Source organism: Pseudonaja textilis, chromosome 13 (assembly GCF_049901715.1).
Source record: "Pseudonaja textilis isolate UNSWEBS1 chromosome 13, rPseTex1.2, whole genome shotgun sequence".
In the NCBI taxonomy this organism is placed as follows: Eukaryota; Metazoa; Chordata; class Lepidosauria; order Squamata; family Elapidae; genus Pseudonaja; species Pseudonaja textilis.
The window spans coordinates 7,730,503-7,752,304 of NC_142002.1; the positions used below are offsets into that span (position 1 = coordinate 7,730,503).

At 42.3% G+C, this 21,802-nt stretch overlaps 1 protein-coding gene across 9 annotated transcripts in view; it reads left to right on the forward strand.

The window, feature by feature from the left end:
- The first annotated feature begins 747 nt into the window (after positions 1-747).
- AKAP13 (A-kinase anchoring protein 13) overlaps positions 748-21,802 on the forward strand; it is a 285,438-nt gene continuing 264,383 nt past the window's right edge. For all 9 annotated transcript variants that reach the window (XM_087941336.1, XM_087941338.1, XM_087941335.1 and 6 more), the window contains exon 1: positions 748-1,023. The gene's annotated coding sequence lies outside the window, so the exon portion shown is untranslated. The remainder of the gene's footprint in view (positions 1,024-21,802) is intronic.

The window sequence follows — 21,802 nt, forward strand, 5'->3', positions numbered from 1 at the left end:
CTCTCTCTCTCTTTCTTTCCTTCCCTCCCTCCCTTCTTTCTTTCTCCCTCCCTCCCTCACCCTCCTTCCTTCCCTTTTCCTCCCTCCCTCTTTCTTTCTTTCTTTCTTTCTTTCTTTCTTTCTTTCTTTCTTTCTTTCTTTCTTTCTTTCTTTCTTTCTTTCTTCCTTCCTTCCTTCCTTCCTTCCTTCCTTCCTTCTTTCCATCCATCCATCCTTCTCTTCCTCGATTTATTTGCCACCCAGGCAACGTGCAACTGTTAAAACCAGTAAAACTCTCTCTCTCTCTCTCTCTTTGTGTGTGTGTGTGTAAATCAACATTTCTCCTAACAATAAGTTACCATTGAAAGAGGGGCGGGAGGGGGAAGGAACAGAACGCACGGGATGCGGGTGCGGGGGAAAGAATCTCCTTTGAACCCACCCACCACCTCCAGCGTGCTCTTCCTCCCCTGCTGTGGCGGGGAGAGGGGCCACCATTCAACGGGCAGAGCCAGCCGGGGCTTCCAACCGCGGGCTCTTTTCCCGCTGCCACGGGTCGAAGCCAGGCGCGCGGCGGGCAGCGCTTCCTTAGGGCCGCTTGTCTTCATTCCGAGCCCCGGCAGGGGACGCCCGTGGACCCCTTTTCCCTCCCCGCCCCCCCAAAAGGAGCGTGAGAAGCAAGGAACCATCCTCCTCCTCCTCCTCCTCCCTCCTCCAATTTTCCTCCCCCTCTCCTCCCTTCTTTCGCGAGCTGCTCCGCGGCCCCTCGACGCAGGCGCGCGGCGCTGGAGAGCAGCCCTTTCGCCCGCTCTCCGGCTGCTTGCCTAGTTCGCTCGCTGGCTCGGCGCGGCTGGAGGAAGCAGCAGCAGCCGCAGCAGCAGCAGCAGCAGCCGCCCGAGAGCTCTGGCGTCCCAGGCGGCCCCGGAGCAGCCCGTTTTCCCCACCCTGCAGCTTCTCCGCGTGGATGCCCAACCAGGCGCGTCTCTTCTCCCGCCTTTGCCCTCCTTCCCGCGGAGGGCCAGACAGACGCCGAGCCTCCCCGGCTGGGTGAGTGGAGGGGCTCCGGAGAAGACTTTGGGTTCGGGGAGGTGGGGAGTGGAGGTTGGCTTCCCCGAGCCGGTTGTCGGGCTAGGAAACTTTTCCCCGCTTGCTTTGGGGAAACTTTTAGGCGGAGTTGGAAACTTTTGTGCGGCGCGTCGGTGCGATGGGCGAGCTGCTCCGTCCGGCAAAGGCTCGGGAGGGGAGAGGGGGGTCCGCTGGCCGAAGGGGAGAGGGAGAGCGGGTCTGACTTCTGCATGGCCTGCGGGGGAAGGGGGAGTCCGGTGGAAGGAGGGGTGGGTGTGGGGAGAGACACAGAGAGAGAGAGAGACAGAGAAGAGAGGAGAGAGAGAGAGAGAGAAAAGAAAGAGGAGAAAGAAAGAGAGGAGACTGGACTGTTAAATGGCTGCTTTCAATTGGGATTCTTTGCTTTGAACGTGGGACGTTTGCATGGGGGGGTGTGTTCCCAGGCTGGGGGATTATTGGGGGGGGGGGCTAAAGAGGAAAGGAGGAAGGAGAAGGGGACCCCTCCCTTCTAAATGTCAGAGAGAAGTTTCCCTATGGGGAGAAGGCTTTGGTGGTGGGCGCTCGTCGTCCGCGCCCCCTCGAAAGTCTCTTTGAGTTCTGATCTAGTCTTCCCTGTCTCTCTCCCCCCCACTTTCTTTTTTTGAACGTGGCCGTGTTTGCAAAGAGGAAATCGGGGGGACTTCTTTCTTTCAGAAGAAAGGGCTCCAGGGCTTCCTCTCCCCCCTAAATCCCCCCCCCACTTTCTTTCACAAAGCGAGAAAAGGCTGCTGACTCTCGCACTCCCAGCCTTTTCTGAACTGCTTCGGCTGAAACCCCTCGTATTGGGAGTTTTGCAAACTTTCCGAAAAACTTTCTTTGTGGAGGTTGTGGGGATTAAATCGGCGTCCCTCTGAAGGGCACCCAAGACTCAAGAGTCTCAAAGGCACGCGTGTGTGTGTGTGTGTGTGTGTGTGTGTGTGTGTGAGAGAGAGAGAGAGAGAGAGAGAGACTTTGTATTGTGCTGTGCAACCCCAGTAACGTTCTCGACCTGACTTCTCTGCCAAATAGTTTGCATGTGCAACACTACAAAGAGAGGTGTGGGAAGCTGCTTTATGGACTCCCACTGTCTGCTGAGCCACACATGTGGCAAAGCTGTGGAATTTGTGCAGACACAAAATTGCCTGGGAGATTAAATATTTGCTGAGGGGTGGGGGGAAAGGGGACTTGGTTGTGTGAAGCTTTCCCGCCACCTGTCCTGTCCGCCACCTGTCCTGTCCAGCGTTTCTCTCCTTTTCAAGGGTGGTGTCCTGTAGAAGAATTATTCCCCTCCCTACCCTCTTACTTTTTCTCTCCTGTTTTATTTTTCTGTCTATAGTGTGCAGTCTCCCTGCTTTGCAACATCTGCCCGCCCCTCCATGTTAACAGGCAGCCTTGTACATTCCGCTCTTCCAAAGTAGACTTTTAAATTGTGGGCGGATTCAGGAAACTTTGTTCTAAACTTAAAGGATCACTTTGGAGTGTGTAGGGGGTGATACAGATACGTTGAAGCTTTCTAATCTCTTGCCCTTAAAACAAGAGGCCTTTAAAATGACCTCACTTGAATCTCTTTTACTCTTTTTAATTCTCGCTTTCCCTTCCTCCTTCCTGTTTCTCTTTCTGAGATGGTTCTTTTAATTGCTCCGTGGCACTTTTAATTGCTTGTTACTTTCTCCTACTCTAGAGTTGTAATTCCCAGCAGTAATTCCCAAAGTCTCCGGAGGGGTGTTGGGTGAAGTTGGTTTCCAACTGGTTGAGTGGATTGCTTGTCTTTTCTTGTTGTGTTGTTGCAAAGGTCTCCAAACTTGGCAACTTTAAGACTTGTGGACTTCAACTCCCAGAATTCATAGCTGGCTGAGGAATTCTGGGAGTTGAAGTCCACAAATCTTAAAGTTGCCAAGTTTGAGGACCCCTGTCAGTTGATGGGTCAGAAAATATTGGAAAGGCTTCTGGGTGATTTGCAATCGAGCAGCAACGAAGAAGGCTTTTTGATGTCCTAACAATGGAAAGGAAATTGTAAATTTGATAATGGCTGCTTGATTAGTGATGGTTAAATATTGGGGACGAAATTGGGATAGTCAAAGAAATGAGTGGCATAATAAAATTGGAGTATGGCAACAAATGATAAATTAACAAAAGAAATGAAATTTTAAAAAGGGATGATTAAAGCAAACAATTTTAATGTAATATGGGGGATTTTATAAAAACAGTGTTGGTGGAAGGCAAAGGGAATAAATCTACTCAAGAATATATGTCATTTTGAATAGAATAGAATAGAATTATTTTTATCAGCCAGTGTGATTGTACACACAAGGAATTTGTCTTGGTGCAAATGCTCTCTGTATACAAAAAAAAAAGATATATTCGTCAAGTGTCAAAAATCATAAGGTGCAACACTTAATAATAGTCATAGGGTACAATAAGCAATCAAATCATACTAAGAAACAGTCCATATATTGGAAGGGATAAGGGCACAATTGGAATATATAGTAAATCTTTTAATTGTTATAGAAGAAGAATTATAAGAAAAAAATGGGGGTGGGTTGCACTGTAATATTTGCATTTTTCTCCTTTATTTTTGTATTTAGATGTATATGTACTATGTTTGTATTATTTGTATTTAAAATAAAAAAAATATTTTAAAAAAATGGAAAGGAAGGTTCCTTCCCTTTTTCCATTGGACAGTTGAGAATACAAACATGTGTGACCTGAAAATCAGGAGGATAATTTTTGCAAGGGGACAATATTCGGTCTGAGCACATGTCCTGAGGCAGCTTTGTTGCTTAATGTTAAGGCTGAGTTCACATTTTGTGCTGCATCCAAGTTTTCCGCCTGGCAGCTTATATGATTTCTTCAGATGATTGAGATGCATTCTCACCATAATTAGCCTAACTCTGGTTTCGCATGGGGGATCAGACCAGCTGCTATTTTCTATTCGGCTCCAATGGGTGGCCTTTGGGGGCCTCATATTAAAAATCTTAATAACTTTTACATCTGAAAAGAAGGACTAGGGGTGACATGATAGCATGTTCCAATATCTGAGGGGCTGTCTTGAAGAAGAGGGGGTCAACCTATTATCCAAAGAACTTGAAGGTAAAACAAGAAGCAAAGGATGGAAACCAATCAAAGAGAGAACCAACCTAGAACTGAGGAGGAATTTCCTGACAAAGTGAGATCAATTTACCAGTGGAACTTCAACCTTCAGAAGGTTGGAGGTTTTTAAAGAAGAGATTGGACAGCCATTGGCCTGAAATGGTATAGATTTCCTGCTTGAGCAAGGGGTTGGACTAGAAGACCTCCAAAGTCCCTTCCAACTATTCTATTCTATTCTATTCTATTCTATTCTATTCTATTCTATTCTATTCTATTCTATTCTATTCTATTTCTATGCTATGCTATGCTATACTATACTATACTATACTATACTATACTATACTATACTATACTATACTATACTATATTATTCTACGCTATTCTACGCTACTGTATGTTCTACTCTACTCCATTCCATTCTTATTGCTATTCTACTCTACCCTACCCTATTCTTTTTGCTATTCCATTCTTATTGTTATTCTATTCTTATTGCTATTCTATTCTTATTGCTATTCTATTCTTATTGCTATTCTATTCTTATTGCTTTGCTTTGCTATTCTATTCTATTCTAACAGGCAAATTCATGGGGAAGCCAGATTCATTTAACAATTTTGTTACTAATTTAACAACTGGAGATTCACTTAACAATTGTGACAACAAAGGTTGCAAAATGGGGCAAAACTCACTTAAGCAAATATCTCACTTAACAACAGAAATGTTGGTCTCAGTTGTGGTCGTAAGTTGAGGACTACTTGTATTTCACATTTAATCCAACACTAGAGGTTTTTAAGAAGAGACTGGACAGCCACTTGTCTGGAATGGTATAGGGCTTCCTGCTTGAGGAGGTTGGACAAGACCTCCAAGGTCCCTTGCAACTTTTTAATTCTGTTATTCACCTCCAAAACCCCTCCCAACTCTGTTATTCTGTTAAAAGTGTGCAAACTGCAGAAAGCATGGGCAATACTGTACAGATTCAGCTTAAAAGTGGTGCTTTGGAGGGTGGGAGGAGAAAGATTGCTTGTAAATATATACTACACAGGATTGGGAGGAGGGGAGTTTTAAGACAAACCACGACCGGAAGAATGTGGGCATAGGAGTGTGAGACTCTCAATAAGCTAGCAGTGCAAAGTTAGGAATGCTTTGTTGCAGTCTCATGAAAATTGTGTTTTTAAAATCAGTTTGCGGTGGTGGTTGTTTTTTCCAAGAATGATAATTCAGAGTTTCTGGGGTGGGTGGGTGGGGGGCTGTGCATTTTTGGATGCTGTTTTAGCTTTTATTGTCAACTGTTACTCTCGTGGTGGTTTTCTTTGTCCTCCTTAAATGATTTGTCATGTTTTTTGTCAGTTTACCACTCATGAACTCTTTTGTTTCATTTTGTTGATGCGGTGGTTGGTTGGATCCAGTAAACAAAGACACTTATTGAGGCTCCTGTGGATTTCCTTTCTTCTTACATTTAAACACCGGCTGCGAACTGAAGATAACACGCATGGGGGAGAGAGAGTGGTTCCTATTTTATTTTACTTCTCCAACAACCCTTTGAGATGGGTTAGATTAAGAACTTCCTGGTTGGGTGAGGACTAGAACCAGGGTATTCCCCCAGTCACTTTTTCCAGTGCTGTTGTAACTTTGAACAGGTAACTAAGGGTTGTACGTCAAAGACTACCCAGTGTCTTGCACATGAGTTTCTTCTTGTCTGCAGCAAAGCAACTTATCTGGTGTGCCAGGCCCATGGAGCTTCTGCTGTCAGCTAGTTCCTAAAAGCAGCATTGAGCTTTTGGATTACTGCGGGGGTGGGTGGGGGTGGGGCTTTGTGAAATCTGACACACAGCAAGCCTTTCCCAGTCTTTGCATCCACCAGATGTGTGGACTTCAATTCCCAGAATTCTGTGGGAAGGAGTCGAAAGCCCGCAGGTTAACCCCTAAGCTTGGGAAAAACATAGAAGGAATTGCATTAGTTTCCCCTTAATAGCTAGGAAGGAAAAGTCATTGGCATGAGAATTTGGATGCCACACGGGGATTGGCACCTAAACAAGCTTGTGCAGGCTAAAGTCAGAAACTATGCGCCAAGCAATCAAAGGCCGTTTTATCTCCCACAAAGACTAAATTAACACATTATGCTAGTTTGTTGGGCAACCATATGTTAGCATACCTGTATTTGGTCATGTGACTTATTAACAAACACGGTTAAAGTAAATCACCGCATCTTTGGGTCATAAATTCACAGGATTCTTTGTTCCCCAATCATGTATACATTCGAACTAGACTTCTGATATTTTTCTGTGTTATATATGTGTGTGCATATGTATAATGGTTATGAATGCAATGAAATTTCATTTTAATGTATGCTTTTTAGTATACATTTAAAGTGATAATAATGTATTCTATTCTATCCTGTTCCATTCCGTTCCATTCCATTGACTTTGTAAACCACTGTAAACCACTGTGAAGCAATATATAAATCTAAGTGCTATTGCTATTATCTTTGCTGAATGGGGTCTGAAAACAGAGACCAAGAATGCGAGTGGTAGCTATAGTGGTATCTTGCTTAGACATTCAAGATGTTTCCTCATCTGAGATGATAGCAGGCAAGGTGACCCCTTCCATCATCCGAATGCTGATGAAATGGCATAGATAGTCCTTGACTTATGACTATTTGTTTGATGGCCAAGGTGAAAAAGTGATAAATGACTGGTTTTCACATCTCAATTGCCATAGTCGAGCACAATTCAAGCGCTTTGATAATCGGCATGTATTTATGATGGTTGCAGCATCCCAAAGCCACATGATCACATTTTGCAACCTTCCCAACCAGCCTAACAACTTCATAAATGTTGAGTTGCTATTTCTTTCCTTCTAATTTAACTCTTCCTTCTAGCATCTGCTGCCTGGTGTAGTTGAGTTCACTTATCTAATAGCCAAACTTGCCAGTTCAACAAATATCTACATTATTGCAATAATAAAAGGTGTACATCCATTTACAAGGACCCAACAATAATAAAGTTGAGTTTCACCAGCCTGTGCAGCTTGTCCGCCATTTGGATTTGGCCTGTAAGACTTTCCAAGATGGTATCGCTGCATGCCAACTCTTGGCGTTGCCTCTCTATTCTGAATTCCTTGCACTGTATTGAATAACTTGAGACATGCCAAGATGTCAGCTGGCAAAGTTGGTCCCAGAAATTATGCTTATGAAAACATAAAAACTCAAGATGTAACTCTAGATGTTATATGATAGCAGAGGAAATAATTTTAAGTTTCTATGTTAAATATGAACCTGCATTTGGGGTTGGGCTGTATAAAACTGGGAGTGTCTTGAAAGCAGTAGAGTAGAGTAGAGTAGAGTACAGTAGATTAGAGTAGAAGAAAAGAAGAGAAGAGTTGAAAGGAATGTTGGAGGTCTTCTAGTCCAATCCCCTGCTCAAAAATGAGACTCTATGTCTATACCAGTCCAGATAAGTCTCTTCTGAAAAGTCTCCAGTGTTGGAGCACTTTATATATTTAGCAGCCCAACACATTAGAAGAACATTAGGTTGGAGAAGAAAATAGTCCAGTTGTGTTTAAATGTTTAGATCACAGATATCTGATCACACTAAGAAAAGTATATGTCTTGTGTACTTCTGCAGTGAAATTCCAGTGAAGAGATTGGCTAAGTTGCTTTAACCAATACCAGGAAGCATTTCTGAAAAGGGAGTGGTGGAGAATCTTGAATTCTTCCCTCTTGCTGCTTACTAATCGGGTCTTGGGGAAATCAGTAATTAGATTCTCATATCCTTTGATGCCATGACTTATTTCCACCATGCTACCATATATCAAATAAGCCACAGTATGGCTTATCAACTACATTATATTTATATTAATATTGTTAGCACCATCATAAATTCAAATAGTCACTAAAAGAATGGTTGTAAATCATTCTTATGGCCATGGCCTTATTTCTCCACCTGACCTTTGGCTCTTATGAGAATTGTTTTCTTTTTCTTTTGTTTTCGTTTAAACGTTGCATAATTTTTGGTGCAAGAAAATACAGCATTTAGTTACTTCTTTGATAGGCTGGGATAGATTACAATAAAGGTTTTCTTAATATTGTGCTGCTTTTCTAGTTTAGAAGGCTCATTACCGTAATGTTCCTTTTGTATGAGTGGACCCACAGATTCTCCCGAAACAAGTTTATTGAATCATTATCTGTTGAATAAACTATGGTTGGTTGAGTTTGCTGATTTCTGTAGTTCATAAATCCTAATGGCTGAGTTTGTCACAATTTAAATACATTAGATCAAAACAGAGCAATTGTCTGATGTGTGAACCAGCCATGGAGCGTTGATTCAGGAAATATGATGTGTGGATCTCTCTCACAGTGCAAAACTGAGAAGGGGGAGGCAGACCAATAGCTTCCAGATATTTTAACTATAATCCCCTTAAGCTCAGCTAACTTGGTCTATGATTGGGGCTTATATCTAACATTAGGTTGCTTTCTACAGAATGTGGACAGAAAGAAATTCCAAGTTTCCAAAACCTGGATGTGCACAATTGCATGGCTGTTTTAAGCCTCTTGTCCCTCCCCTGGTTTTTTTTTTTTTGTAATTTCTTACACTTTAGAAACCAAATGTTGTGTAACTGGAAAAACTCCCAACGGAGCTTGGGATCCCAGCTTTTGCACAAGTGACACAAGGCCAAGCCTGGAACTGGGTTTGCATCCAGAACGCTTAATAAATTAATGGGCTAGGCTGGGTGTGGAAAGAGAGCCGGTTGCGCAATTTGCATGACTCTCTTGCCAACAGCCTTTTCCCATTCATATTAGGCCATGCTAAAGAAGGTGGAAGACTGGCCCTTAGGAAGAACATAATTGGTATTTCCCCAGGTTTTATTTTTTAATTATTGTTATTTCTTTGATATTGTGTTTTTATTCCCTGTAAGCCGCCTTGAATCATGGTGAATGAGAAGACAGCAATATAATTTTTCCTAAATAAATAAATGTGTTTCCATGTCAAAACAGGCATGAAAAAGTTCATCAGACGGATTACCGAGCAGGATAATTTAATTATTATTAATTATTTATTCATTAGACTTTTTTGCTGCCTTTCTTACCCAGAGGAGATATTTATTGGAATGTTTCAATACTCCTCCTTGTCTTATTAGTTGTGTAACAGTAAACATTCAACATGTGACGATGTGATGTCATGTCATGAGAAGCACTTGGTGATGATATTACATAAGCAGCAGATGTTTGGGGGTGTAGCAATTTTCCTTATTGCATTTAAATCCTATTAAAATACCTTAAATACCTTAAGAACAACGACTTGGCTTTTAGAGAGCTAATGATTCACTGTTGGCAAGATGGGCACAGTTGGATGTTTAAGGCATCTGTTGTCAGCGTTCCAATGAAACTCCCCATACTCATTCAGCACTCAGAAACAAAGTTCATCCAAGTAAGAATTTATTTTAGAAGTCATGTTGGCATACCTGGGAAAACCCGAATTTGAGAGTTCCGGGTTTTCCCTTCCCAAAAGAAATTCAAAGCTCCATCCCCTGCACCCATTAGTCCATCACGTGGCCCAATCAAACATCACCCCAACTGGAGCCATTCCTTCAGACACACCTCTCCAGGTGCAAGGTACTTGTCCTTGATTTCTAAGAAAGAATGTTGTTGAGTCTAATCTTCTACTCACTAAGAGATCCCCCCTCCCAAATTCCCAGGCACTAAATGTGGCAGCCTCGAAGCTTCCAAGTAAAATATGGCTTCCAAGACTGACATCTGTATTTTTTGTTTATGATGAGTAATCAAGTGTTGCTTCTGGGTGAAATGTGTGTACTGGGAGGCACAGGGTGGATTCCATTCCTGGTCTTGTGAATGGGAGGGAGTTTGCGATTTAGAATGGAGCAGAGGCCAACAGGCTGAGGCACTGCCCAACAATCTTTCCCGTAGGGATGGATTGGGGAGTCTGCCCCCATACCCAATGCTTCTTTATAGTTTTTTATAGTATATTTTTTTGTTTTATCATAAAAGGTAAAATATAAAACAAATACAAACAAAACAAAACCATACTTCCAACACTAACAACAACAAAAAGGAAAAAAAAATGATGTACAAAAAAGAGAAAATGATGATCTACATGCCAAATAAATTTAACATTGAACATATAGAATCCACACTGCTAGACGTTGAAAAAAAACAAAACAACAACAATAAATTATTCTCCCCTTTTACAAACACAGAGAGATATAAAATAGAAAAATAGAAAACAGAAAATAGAAAAAAGAAGAAAGAGCAGTCAACAGGTTCAGCTAAATATTACACCAATGCTTCTTTATAGCTTTTAAAATCTTTTTTGTTTTTTAATCTTTTAAAGTTTCCATTTTTTCAAAACCCCCAATCTTCATTTTATTGTCTTATTTTCCTGGACCCCCAATGCTCCTATGCTGTTCAATTTCCAGAAAATCATCTGGGAGTGGATAGACTGGAATTCTAAGAAGCTTAAGCTTTTCAGTGTTCCATTAGGCTGGAAAAGAAAAAAGAAAAAGCTGGGAATAAGGTTGCTGATATTTGGAAAAATATTTTGTTGTTGGAAAAACTTTTGTATAAGCTACGCACGGGACGTTGCTCTGCTGGGGCTGCTGAATTTTATTCTCTGCTGGTGAAGCCTACACAGTAGTTCACGGAGGCATCAACAGAAGATGGTTGATGGTCCGATAAATTCAAGATGGAAACTGCGATCACAGATTTGAAACCCTCTTCGCTAGGAAGTTTTGTTTGGACCCATTTCTACTAACGCTATGCAACCTTTGTGAAGGATTTACATATAAGAAGGGCTTCGGATTTAACTTTCATGAAAGTAGACCTCTTTTTTTTGAAGCATCTTTTCAATTTAGGGTACCCTTTGAAGCTGCGTGCTGCTCAGTGGTGCTATGCTACTGGTATACCACCGAACCGGTAGTTCTGAGGATCATATGTGAGTGAACCGGTTCGCTCTGATGATCAGCTGCTGAGCCCTCCTGCCCACCCCGGCTCTAACTGTTATTTCCTCCTTTTCAACCTCAGCTGATTCATGCAACACAACTGATTGCCACACACCAGCTGTTTTACACAAAGGGCTTGCAGCAGAAGGTGAGTGGCAAGCGTTGTGCATGCCCAAAGCACATGCTCACACCGAACCGGTAGGAAAAAGTTTTGAAACCCACCACTGGTGCTGCTGGGAAACAAAAATTTGTCACTTATTCACCGTGTGTTAGTTTTCTCTATTGCATCAGAGTCTGCTGGCGAGATGGTTACCACTCCATTCTGCTGGAAATCGGGCGGGCTGTGTCCTCAGAAACCTCCGTTGTTTGCTTGCCCTTGTGGAAATGAAAAAGAACGGTGATGCACCTGTCCTCGATCTTAATCAGTGTTGATACAGAGCTGTGTGTTGAAACAGTTAAATCTGCCTCATCTTTACACATTATCCTGATTGCAAGAGATAACCAAGGGATGATGTGCGGGTGGCACCTTCTGTCAGTCTCCAGCTATGATCCACTGATCCACATTATTGGCTGAAGTGGGAAAAACATGGTTAAAGGGAATAAACCATAGTTAGCTTAATTGTAAGTGATATATCAGGTGTGCACAACCTTTTTAAAAAATAGATATCACCCATTTTTCCAGTCCTATTTAGCTCTTCATGCTCTACTTAGTGGTAGGATTCAAAATTTTTTACTACCGGTTCTGTGGGCATAGCTTGGTAGTCATGGCGTGGCTTGGTGGGCGTGGCTTGGTGGGCATGGCAGGGGAAGGAGACTGTAAAATCTCCATTCCTTTCCTACCCCACTAACCTGCTTTCCAGCTCTGTTCTCCTGTGGAGGGCAACAAAAGAAGACCCAGCCGATCTGCTGGGACTCCGGAGGCAGAGAATAGATGGGGTTGGCGGGGCCAGTCAGGGGTGGTATTTGCTGGTTCTCTGAACTACTCAAAATTTCCGCTACCGGTTCTTCAGAACCTGCTGAAGACCACCTCTGGCTCTACTGCCCTCCGAACGAATAAGGTTCTTTTCTCGGTTAGAACCCCTTTGTGGCTGTCTTTATCTCAGTCCCTGTATCCGTTAGTTACTGTTTTCTGTGATGTTTTTATCTTGTTTCTAATCTTCATTAGTTGCCCAGAGTCATATGTTTGAGAAGGGCAGCCAGAACAAAAATTGAATGAGTGACTCAAGCAAGCTGATAACCTCAGCTTGGGCCACAGTACGGGACTGAATTGCATTCCACCCTTTCCATAATCGTAACTATCCCTTGGAGCAATCTTATCTTCCAGACCCAGCCAACTATAAATGAGTAGAATTCTTCATGCAAGTGAAGAAAATTCTGGACTGCTGAGTGAGTGCTTGCGCCAAAGAGAAGCAGGTAATGTCATCTCTACATATAGTGGAAGTTAAAGAATTACCTGTTCGAAGAAGGAACAGGTTCACAACCCTTGTGAAGAGGCAACCCCTTTGTTTCAACTGAGCAGGCAAGCAAAAAAACATTGGCAGCCTCAACAACTAGGATCTCTGGGTGGCTTATTTGTAAAGCTGCCTTAGAGATTCAGCCTTAGCTTTTGTGAATCCATTAGCTTTATTAAATAATACTTAGCTGCGTTCCTTCCATGAAATTAACCTTTATGTTGCTTTAGAAGCCAGAGATCTTACCTTTATGTTCTTTAGTTAATGATAAGAAAATACTGACTGAGTGCCAGCAGAAAGAATTTCTCAGCATGGCACATCAGTAACAAATGCATGGAGTTTGAAATCTGAATTATAGAATTCACATCCATTGATCTCATACCTTAGCATGACTTTTTACATCTATCTATCCATGTCTCTGGAATGCATGCAGAACTTTCTTTACACACACAAACACACACACACACCATACATCTCCAGTTTTTAGTAAAAGTGTGTAATCCAATCTACTTATTTATAGGAGAATAAACAGCCCAGGCTTGTTTTTAGCAAATGTAAACTGTAACTTGATAAGTTATGGAAATGGAGGTTTTAAATGCAGTTGTTGATTCCTTCTCTGCTTTTAGTGGTCCTTCAGAATGATGGAAAGCATGGAGATTTATTTTCAGTTGCTTGAAACCAGTTTTAACAACTGTCTTGTATTATCTAAGTTTATGCGATGCGCCATGTTGGATACCGAAACATGCCTGGCCAAAATCCAGGTTAATCTTAACTCGAGGATGCAAAAGCTCCCTTTAAATACTCTGTATAATAACTATGATTCTGGGTTCCCTATATACATTCATACAAGTCACTGCAATCTTCTTTTTATACAGTAAGAATACTAATTACAACAGTAAAAACTAATATAAACTGAAAAAATTACAAGAATAACAAGAAAAAGAAGGTGTACAAAAGAAAGAGAAAAGGAAAATAGAGAAAGAAAAGAAAAAAAATGAAAATATAAGAAAGGAAAAGATATATATGTCTTTATGTGACTTCTCATTTTCATCACTTGTATAATAATAATAATAATAATAATAATAATAATAATAATAATAATAATAATGATGATGTCTTTATTGATTAGCCCTTGGGCCATATCGAAGTACAAAGTTCAGCAATAATTTGTTACTAAAATTTAATAAAAGCAATTCAAAATGAAATTTGATAAAATACTATTTAAAATGGAAATACAGTTTAAAATGGAATTTAGACAAAATACGATTTAAGATGAAATAATAATAAAATACAATCTAAAATAAAATTGTAATAATGTACAATAATTTAAGATATAGATAAAATATCATAACATATTCGGAGTCACCCTTGCAATCTACCCCAATCGATCCCACATATGCAGATCTCAACTGAATCATTTTGTTTAAATATTGTGCTACTTTAAATGTTATTTTCAAGTTCTGGCCGGACATAAGGTAAGTTATTTTGATATGGGTATCCCAATGGGTCATTCGTCTGATATATAGACCAAGATGCCTGTCTCTCATCCTCTTATACAGGCAACAGTCAAATAGGATGTGAGCCAGGTCCTCTACCTCTGCCGCTCTGCAAATGCAGAGACGCTCATTGTACGGTATTGCATGAAATCTCCCGTATCTAACCATTGTGTCAAGCTGTTCAAATCTTGCTCTCGTGAATATCTCCCTAAGATGTTTTGGGAGTTGTGACTTCAAGTAGCTATCTACTTGAAAAGTACATTTGTATTTACTCAACCATTTCAATTTACCTACCTTACTAAGGATAGCTATATCAGTTTGTGCATCTATATCCTTAATTCTTTGGGCAACTCTTTTTGTAGATTGTTCTCCTGTTACACAAGAGATAGGAAGACCACAGCTTCTTACAAAATTTGTTAATTTAACGATCCAGGAGATTTGTGATTGTAATTTTATTTGCTCTAGTAGGCTCAATTTGGGTAGTCTATCAGTCTCCATTTCATTAACTTTGCACCAGTAGTTATAAGGTCTAATTTTAGATAGTGCCCGAATTGTATAAATTCCCAATTCAGCTCTAACTGCTGCAGCAGATGTTCTTGGGTCTACACCCAAAATACATCTCAAATGCTGGGACTGTGTTTGTTCTTAGACTGTGGTTGAGTAAAGACCCCAAATTTCTGCTCCATACAAGAGCATTGTGGTAACCTTCGTCTTATAAACCTTGATTAATGGGACTAGGGACCCTGGATAACTATGTTTTTTTTAGTTTGAGCAATAAATTCAAACGGGCTTTTGCTCTAAATGTACTCCATTGATGATGGCAGGCCCAAGATCCAGTCTTGGAAAAAGTTACACCCAAATATACAAAGGAATTAACCTGTTCAATTGGTTCGCCATCCAATTGCCACCTATGTCTCTGATGGTTTCTTCCAAACACCATTATTTTTTATTTAGATTTACTAATGTTTAGAGAGTTATCCTGGCAATAAGAGCTAAATCTTCTTAATAGCCTACGTAATCCTACTTGTGTGTATGATAATAAAATCATATCATCAGCATAAAGCAAGCTGTTACAGTAAGTATTTAAGATCATCGGCATGTGTACCATGGTATCCTTCATTAACCCTGGCAAGTCATTGATGTATAAATTAAATAATAATGGGGCCAGGATACACCCTTGCCTTATCCCTTTATTTGTGCAAATCCTGTTAGTCAGGGCCCCGTTAACCCCAAACCGCACCCTCAAACAGGTACTTGTGTAAAGGGCTTTAATCAAAGCCAGGAGTCTGGGTTCTATTTTAAGAGATGTCAGTTTACTCCATAGTACGTTTCTATTTACCACATCAAATGCTGCTGTAAGGTCTATGAAAGCAGCAAACAGGGGTCTTCTCTTATAGGCATATTTGGCAATTAGATGATTCAAGACAAAGCAGTTATCAATAGTAGATCTGCCTTGTCTAAAACCTGCTTGTTCTTCTGTGAGGATGTTGTTTTCCTCTACCCAGATTTCAATTCTGTTCAAAAGGTACCTAGCATATATTTTTGCTACAATGTCAATCAGGCTGATGAGCCTGTAATTACTAGGATCCTTTTTATTCCCTCTTTTTATAAATGGGGACAACTATTGCCCTCTTCTACCCATCTGGTATATGGGAGGTGTTATTTACGTGTGTAAAAAGGCCTGCTAATACAGGGCCTCACCAGTTGGGAAATTTCTTAAAAAGTTCTGCTGGTAGAAAATCCTCTCCTGGGGCTTTATTGCTCTTTAAACTTTAAATGATGGACTATATCTTCTTTTCTGAGACTGGTGGCCAAGGGGTGGGGGGAGTTCTAGGGTTTATTAAATCACTGTTTAAAAATAATTTCTTTATCGGTTCGGTGGAGGCAAACAAGCACTGATAATAATTCTCCCAATCCTCGGCAGATTGGTATGTCAAATGCAGATCTCCGTTCCTTCAGGATACCTGCTACAGAACGCCAAAATAATACTGAATTATGACTTCTGGCAGCGAACTCAAGTTCTGACCAGATTGAAATGGCAAAACTTTTTTTCTTTAATGTTACAGTTTTTTTATATTCCCTTCTTGTGTGTAACATCTTAGCTTGTATATAGGCAGTAGGGGGTTCCTCTGGACAAGCCTCATGGCTGCCTTCAATTTCTTTTTCAGTTGCTGGCAATCTGAATCAAACCAGCGAGGTCTACCCACTTGGGCTCTTTTTGTAGAAGGTTTAGTTGTTAGATGTTTCTTCAGTATGTTACAAAGGTTAGAGAATGCATTGTAGGCTGACATCCAGTCAACTTGTATAAACATTTTAGTAACTTGTCATTTTTTCTTAAAATGCAACAAATGATCTCTTTTTCCAATATCCCATCTCTTATTTATAAGCAAATCTGTAAACCTTGTCATTTCAGTCCTGATATCAACAATAATCCAATAAGGGTTACCAGAGCTAACAACATATGCATTTTAGCTTGATCAGATAAGCCAACTTTATATTTCTTTCTTTTACTTTACTTGTTCTTTGAAATAATGTGCTATATCTTTTTATTTTTTTTTCTTTGTTTCCCCCCAGTTTCTGGTGTTCTATAACCCATCAACTTTTGTTCTTGCCTGTGCTTAAAATCTTGGCTAATCATTTTCTTTTGTGAAATGTTCACAACAATTTTATGTTCCGTATCTTACGCCCTTTCATTCCGCACATAGTTTCTTTATGGAAATCTTGTTAGTTTCCATTTAAATCTTATGCATCTTATGCAATCTTATCCATTTAAATCTTATGTGTTCCCCTTTGGAATTCTGCCACCAAAGGAGCTTTGTACCTTTCAGGGTTTAAGGAAGGAATGCTTAGCAACCACCTTTACCTGGTTAATATTTTCACAAGCTTTCCGGGCTGAAGTGGATTCTGCTTGGAGGATATTTTGCTCAGTCAAGGTCAAAATGCCTCTCTAAACTTTGAAATCCATTCTCTTGCCCCTTTTTCAGATCATTTGTTCCCACAATTCAGAGGCTCTTGTCCTATTTTTTTCCCTTAAGTGTTCTTTTACATTTCCCAACTGCCAAAATTCATTGGTTATTTTACATATAACTTCATTGTGGGCAGTGATCGATCCCTTTTGACAAAGAAGACATAAAACATCCCTTTTTAAAACAGACCGTTTTTTTGCATAGTTATAAAACCCTGAAAACATTTTAAAGGAAATGGACGTTATAGGATATCATTTACATCAGCCTCTCCCAACCTTTTGGGCACCAGGGACCGGTTCCATGGAGACAAGTTTTTCCACAGACCAGAGTGGATGTGGTTTTGTGTGCCGCCTATATGCAGCAAATGGGGCTTTCTTTGCGTAGCCCAGTTTCTACCAGTGCTGGGTCACAGACCAGAGGTTGGGTACCCCTGATTTATATAACCATATTCCAAACCACTGGGAATAAAACATTTTTTAAAAAATGGCGATGGACACTAATATCAGGGTTGGTCATCTTGAAGCTGAATGGGTCCCAGTGTTAGATTTAAACCTGCCCTGGCACTTGGACTTTATGGGGGGGAGTTGGCAGAATTGCAGAACTGGGGCTTTGCCTTAGAGCAGGAGTCTTCAAACTTGACGGCTTTAAGATGTGTGGACTTCAACTCCCAGAATTCCTCCTCCAGTCATGTTAGCTCAGGAATTCTGGGAGTTGAAGTCCACAAGTCTTAAAGCTACCAAGTTTGAAGACCCTTGTCTTAGAGGATTAACTTAGTTGCTTCATGTTTCCATTACAGATTCAACAAGGATGTTCCAGTTTGGTCCAGTGGTTAAGGCACCAGGCTAGAAAATAACAGACTGTGAATTCAAGCCCCACCTTAGCCATGGAAGTTAATTGGGGGACTCACAGATTGTGGGTGAAAATAGGAGGGTTATTTGTAAAAAATAATAAAAGGCGGGATATAAATAAATAAGTAAAATGTCAAAAAATAACCTAAGTGTGTCTTTGAAATGCTGTTTAATTTACTAAAGCTGATCTCTATGCTAGAAGATGGAACACCATGGGATGGTTGAAATAGAAAACATCCTTTGCTAAAAACTGCTTCAGTGACAAAGTTTGAGGACACAAAAGTTGAGCTCGGAAGATTGGTCACCTTGTGTGCTCTTGAGTCCAGGTGACATTTCACCATGGCTCTTGGCCTGTTTTTCTGCAGATAACAACACACTGATAATAATTTTTCTCCCTCCCCAATGGTGATGTGTGTGCTGCACCCCTAAGTGCTTTTCAAAACCTGCTGGGTGTGTGCACCCTCTTTGCACTGCGTTACCTCCATCCAGCTTTGCAAACTGCTGGTGACAGAATAATGGGGTTGGCCTCTTTAGTGAGGGTGGGGCAAGATGATGTCAGAGCTTCTAGAAGTAAAAATTGTGCTGCGCCAAGCGGTTCTCTGAAAGGTTATACAGTACTTGTTGGCATTGTTTCGTTTGATCTTGCTCTTGGTTCCAAATGCAGAAATTGCTCCAAGGAATGCTGACATTTTAGGATAGGACCTTTGGGTTCGGTAGCAGGATCGGTGGATGGATATAGGTGAGGAGCTATGGATGATATATATAATTTAGAATAGAATAGAGCTGGAAGGGACCTTGGAGGTCTTCTAGTCCAGCCCCCTGCTCAAGCAGGAGAACCTATACCATCTCAGACAAGTGACTGTCTAGACTCTTCTTAAAAACATCCAGTGATGGAGGATGCACGCAAACTCTTCTACTGGTTAATTGTCCTCACTGTTAGGAAGTTTCTCCTTAATTCCAGGTTGCTACTCCTCCCTGCTGCAGCGAGAGCCCAGGATGGGTAGACTCCTTCTTATGACATCATTAAGCTGAGTCTGTACTTGTATATAAAAAGCCATTCCCCGGGAGAATCCCTAGCTTTGACTCAGCTTCTTTAAGTCACAACCTGTGTCTCTGAAAGCCTTAGTGTTTTATTCAGTGATTTTCTACAGAAGCCACCCTTGCTTCAATCAGCTCCCGGGGATCTGGGCAGCTGCAACTTCAGGAGAGTGGGGCTCCGTTCTCCTGCAACGTTGGGATAAACGTTTTCCCAAGTGCTGCTAGGCAAGCGGGGAAGCATCTGAGACCTTCCCCATAGCCGCAGTATGTCTGATCGTAAAACTGATTGGCAAACTGATAACAGAGGCAGCCAGCTGATCGCGTGGGAGGCGATCTGTTCCTTCTCTGGATGATCTGATAGCTCAGGGCTTGCAATAGCCTAAGGAGCAAAACTCACTTCTCGGAGCCATCAACAAGCAGTGTCCATCTTTGAGTGCAGTCTCTTCAGACATGAGGTGAGCGGCCATTTTAAGTGGCCTGGCGGCCATTTTCAGGGCTCCAAACACCCAATTCCCCCCTTTGCCATCCTTAAGCACTTTTGAGAGCCATTCTGTCAACACTTGAGCCTTGCTTATTTTAAAATAGATCAGGACAGGGCTCATGCAGAACTTTCCCCCCCCAGTGGAACAGGCCCTCTAACCCACTAAGAGGAAAAGATGCAGACAATGTACTGCTCAGAGGGAAGTGGCTGCAAAAATCAAGAGCTAAGGCTCTAGCCCCTAAGAAGACAACTCAGGCTGAGTTGAAGGCAGAGAAACGCAGACATGCGGCTCTAGAGAGACAGTTTAACAAGACTATTCAACAAATGAGAGGGCAACTGCAACAGGCTTCCCAGCCAGCCAAACATCAGGGTTTCCAGAGAGGCCCTCCCAGGGGAGGGGAAGTTGTTCATGGAGCCTTTGATCCCCCCCGGCCCGTCTGGTCCCCTGAGGCATTTGAGGAACAACTAGATCCTCAGGATTTCAGCAGGTCTGGGCCATATTTCCAGCAAACTTCTGGGCCCTATGCCTCCTTTCTTCCCTCCAGAATTCAGGTCTCCCAGATCAGGCTGGAAGCCACCTTCACGCCCACTGAGCTGGCCTTCGGCCCTTCACTACCTTTGGTAACAGGCAGGGGTGGGATTCAAATTTTTAACAACAGGTTCTGTGGGCCTGGCTTAGGTGGTGGGCGTGGCTTGGTGGTCATGTGACTGGGTGAACATGGCTTGGTGGCCATGTTATTGGCTGGGTGTGGCCAACTCAATATCACTTACATTGAGGCATGCATCTCCTTGCCTGGCCTCTCATGACTGTGGGGATGCTGCAACCGTCGTAAGTATGAAAAACGGTCATAAGTCATTTTTTTCAGTGCCTTTGTACCTTTGAATGGTCACTCCACACAAGCAAAGTACCAGCAAAGGAGGGGGGAAAAAAACTCCAGAGACATTCCTGAGACAGGAAGTCTAGTCCTGCCAAGAATGTAATAAGGGTTAATGGAGAGGCAGTTTCTGTAAGCAACACCAGAATGTTTCCTTTCTTCCTTCCTTACAGGATTAGGCCAGTAATTTCTTCTAACAACTGCTTCTCCGAACTGCTTAGAATGTTAACAATTGGTTCTAGCGAATAGGTGTGAACTGGTAGAATCCCACCCCTGATAACAGGCCCAAGATGTTGTTTCCTTAGTCATTAGACAAGGATTGGGTGAGGTTTTCAACAGATTCTTTGGCCTCTGGAAAGGGTTCAGGCCCTTCTCCCTTCTCACTCTATGGCTTCCTTACCTCCGCAACAAGATTTCCACAGACCCCAAGACCTCAGGGTCCATTCTTCACAGGCAGAGTGGAAGGAGTATGAAGGGGAAGAGGGTGCCTCCCCATCTGAAAACACTTGCTCCTCTCATTCAGAGGGTGAAGAGGGCGAAATCTGTGATCGCAGTCTTTCAGAGGAAGAAGACTCTCATCCAGATCAGCACTCCTCTGCATTGTCTTTACACCAGCCCTCTTTAAACCCCTACTTAACAAGGCCCTGGTTACTGCCAAGCTGTCACCTGCAGAAGCAGCACCTGAATCACAAGAGGAACCCTCTGGGCAAGGAGACTCGATCTTCTCCAAGCCAGTAGTACACACGGAGGTTTTGCCTTCGCCCCTTTTGTTTCTTGACATGGTCAAGGAGCAGTGCACTTCCCCTTCGGCAGGTCCTCGTCCATCATCTTTGGACAAGCAGTTCTACAATGTCAGCACATCTCTAGCCAACGCCCTTGCAGTGCCCTCAGTAGACACTCCGGTTGTGGCATCATTCTCCTCTTCTGGCACTCCAGAGGATGTCCTTAAACCAGAGGACAAGTGTTCCGAACAGACCCTCAAGCGCAACCACCAAGCAGCTGTGTGGGCTGTTTGGGCTTCGACTGCTGCATCGTTTTTCACGAGGGCATCTCTATGATGGCTGCACCAACTGCAGGACCGATTGCCTGCCTCTGACCTCAGGTCTCATCAGGACTTTAACAAAATTATAGCAGCGGTGGAATTCACTGCAGATGCCACCCTCAATTCCACCAAATTTGCATTAAGGGCCATGGCATCTTCGGTGGTGGCAAGAAGGATTCTGTGGCTCTGAAACTGGCAGGCGGAGTCACACCGCAAGTGGAAGCTGGCCTCTGCCCCCTGCGCAGGAGACAAGCTTTTCGGCGAGGCTCTAGAGCCATATCTCATCGAGACCAGAGATAAACGTAAAATTTTTTCCTCCTCGGGGAAAAAAGCTGACTATCACCCAGCTCCTTATTGCCCACCTGCCTTTTGGGCAGAGTCCACCTCCCACTTTCCTTGGCCACAGAGGGCATATTCTCAACGCCAAGACCAACGCCAAGAACCACCTGGCAGACAACAAACTTCTGCTGGTAAACGGCCCTTTCGGGGGGAAGGGGGTCATGCC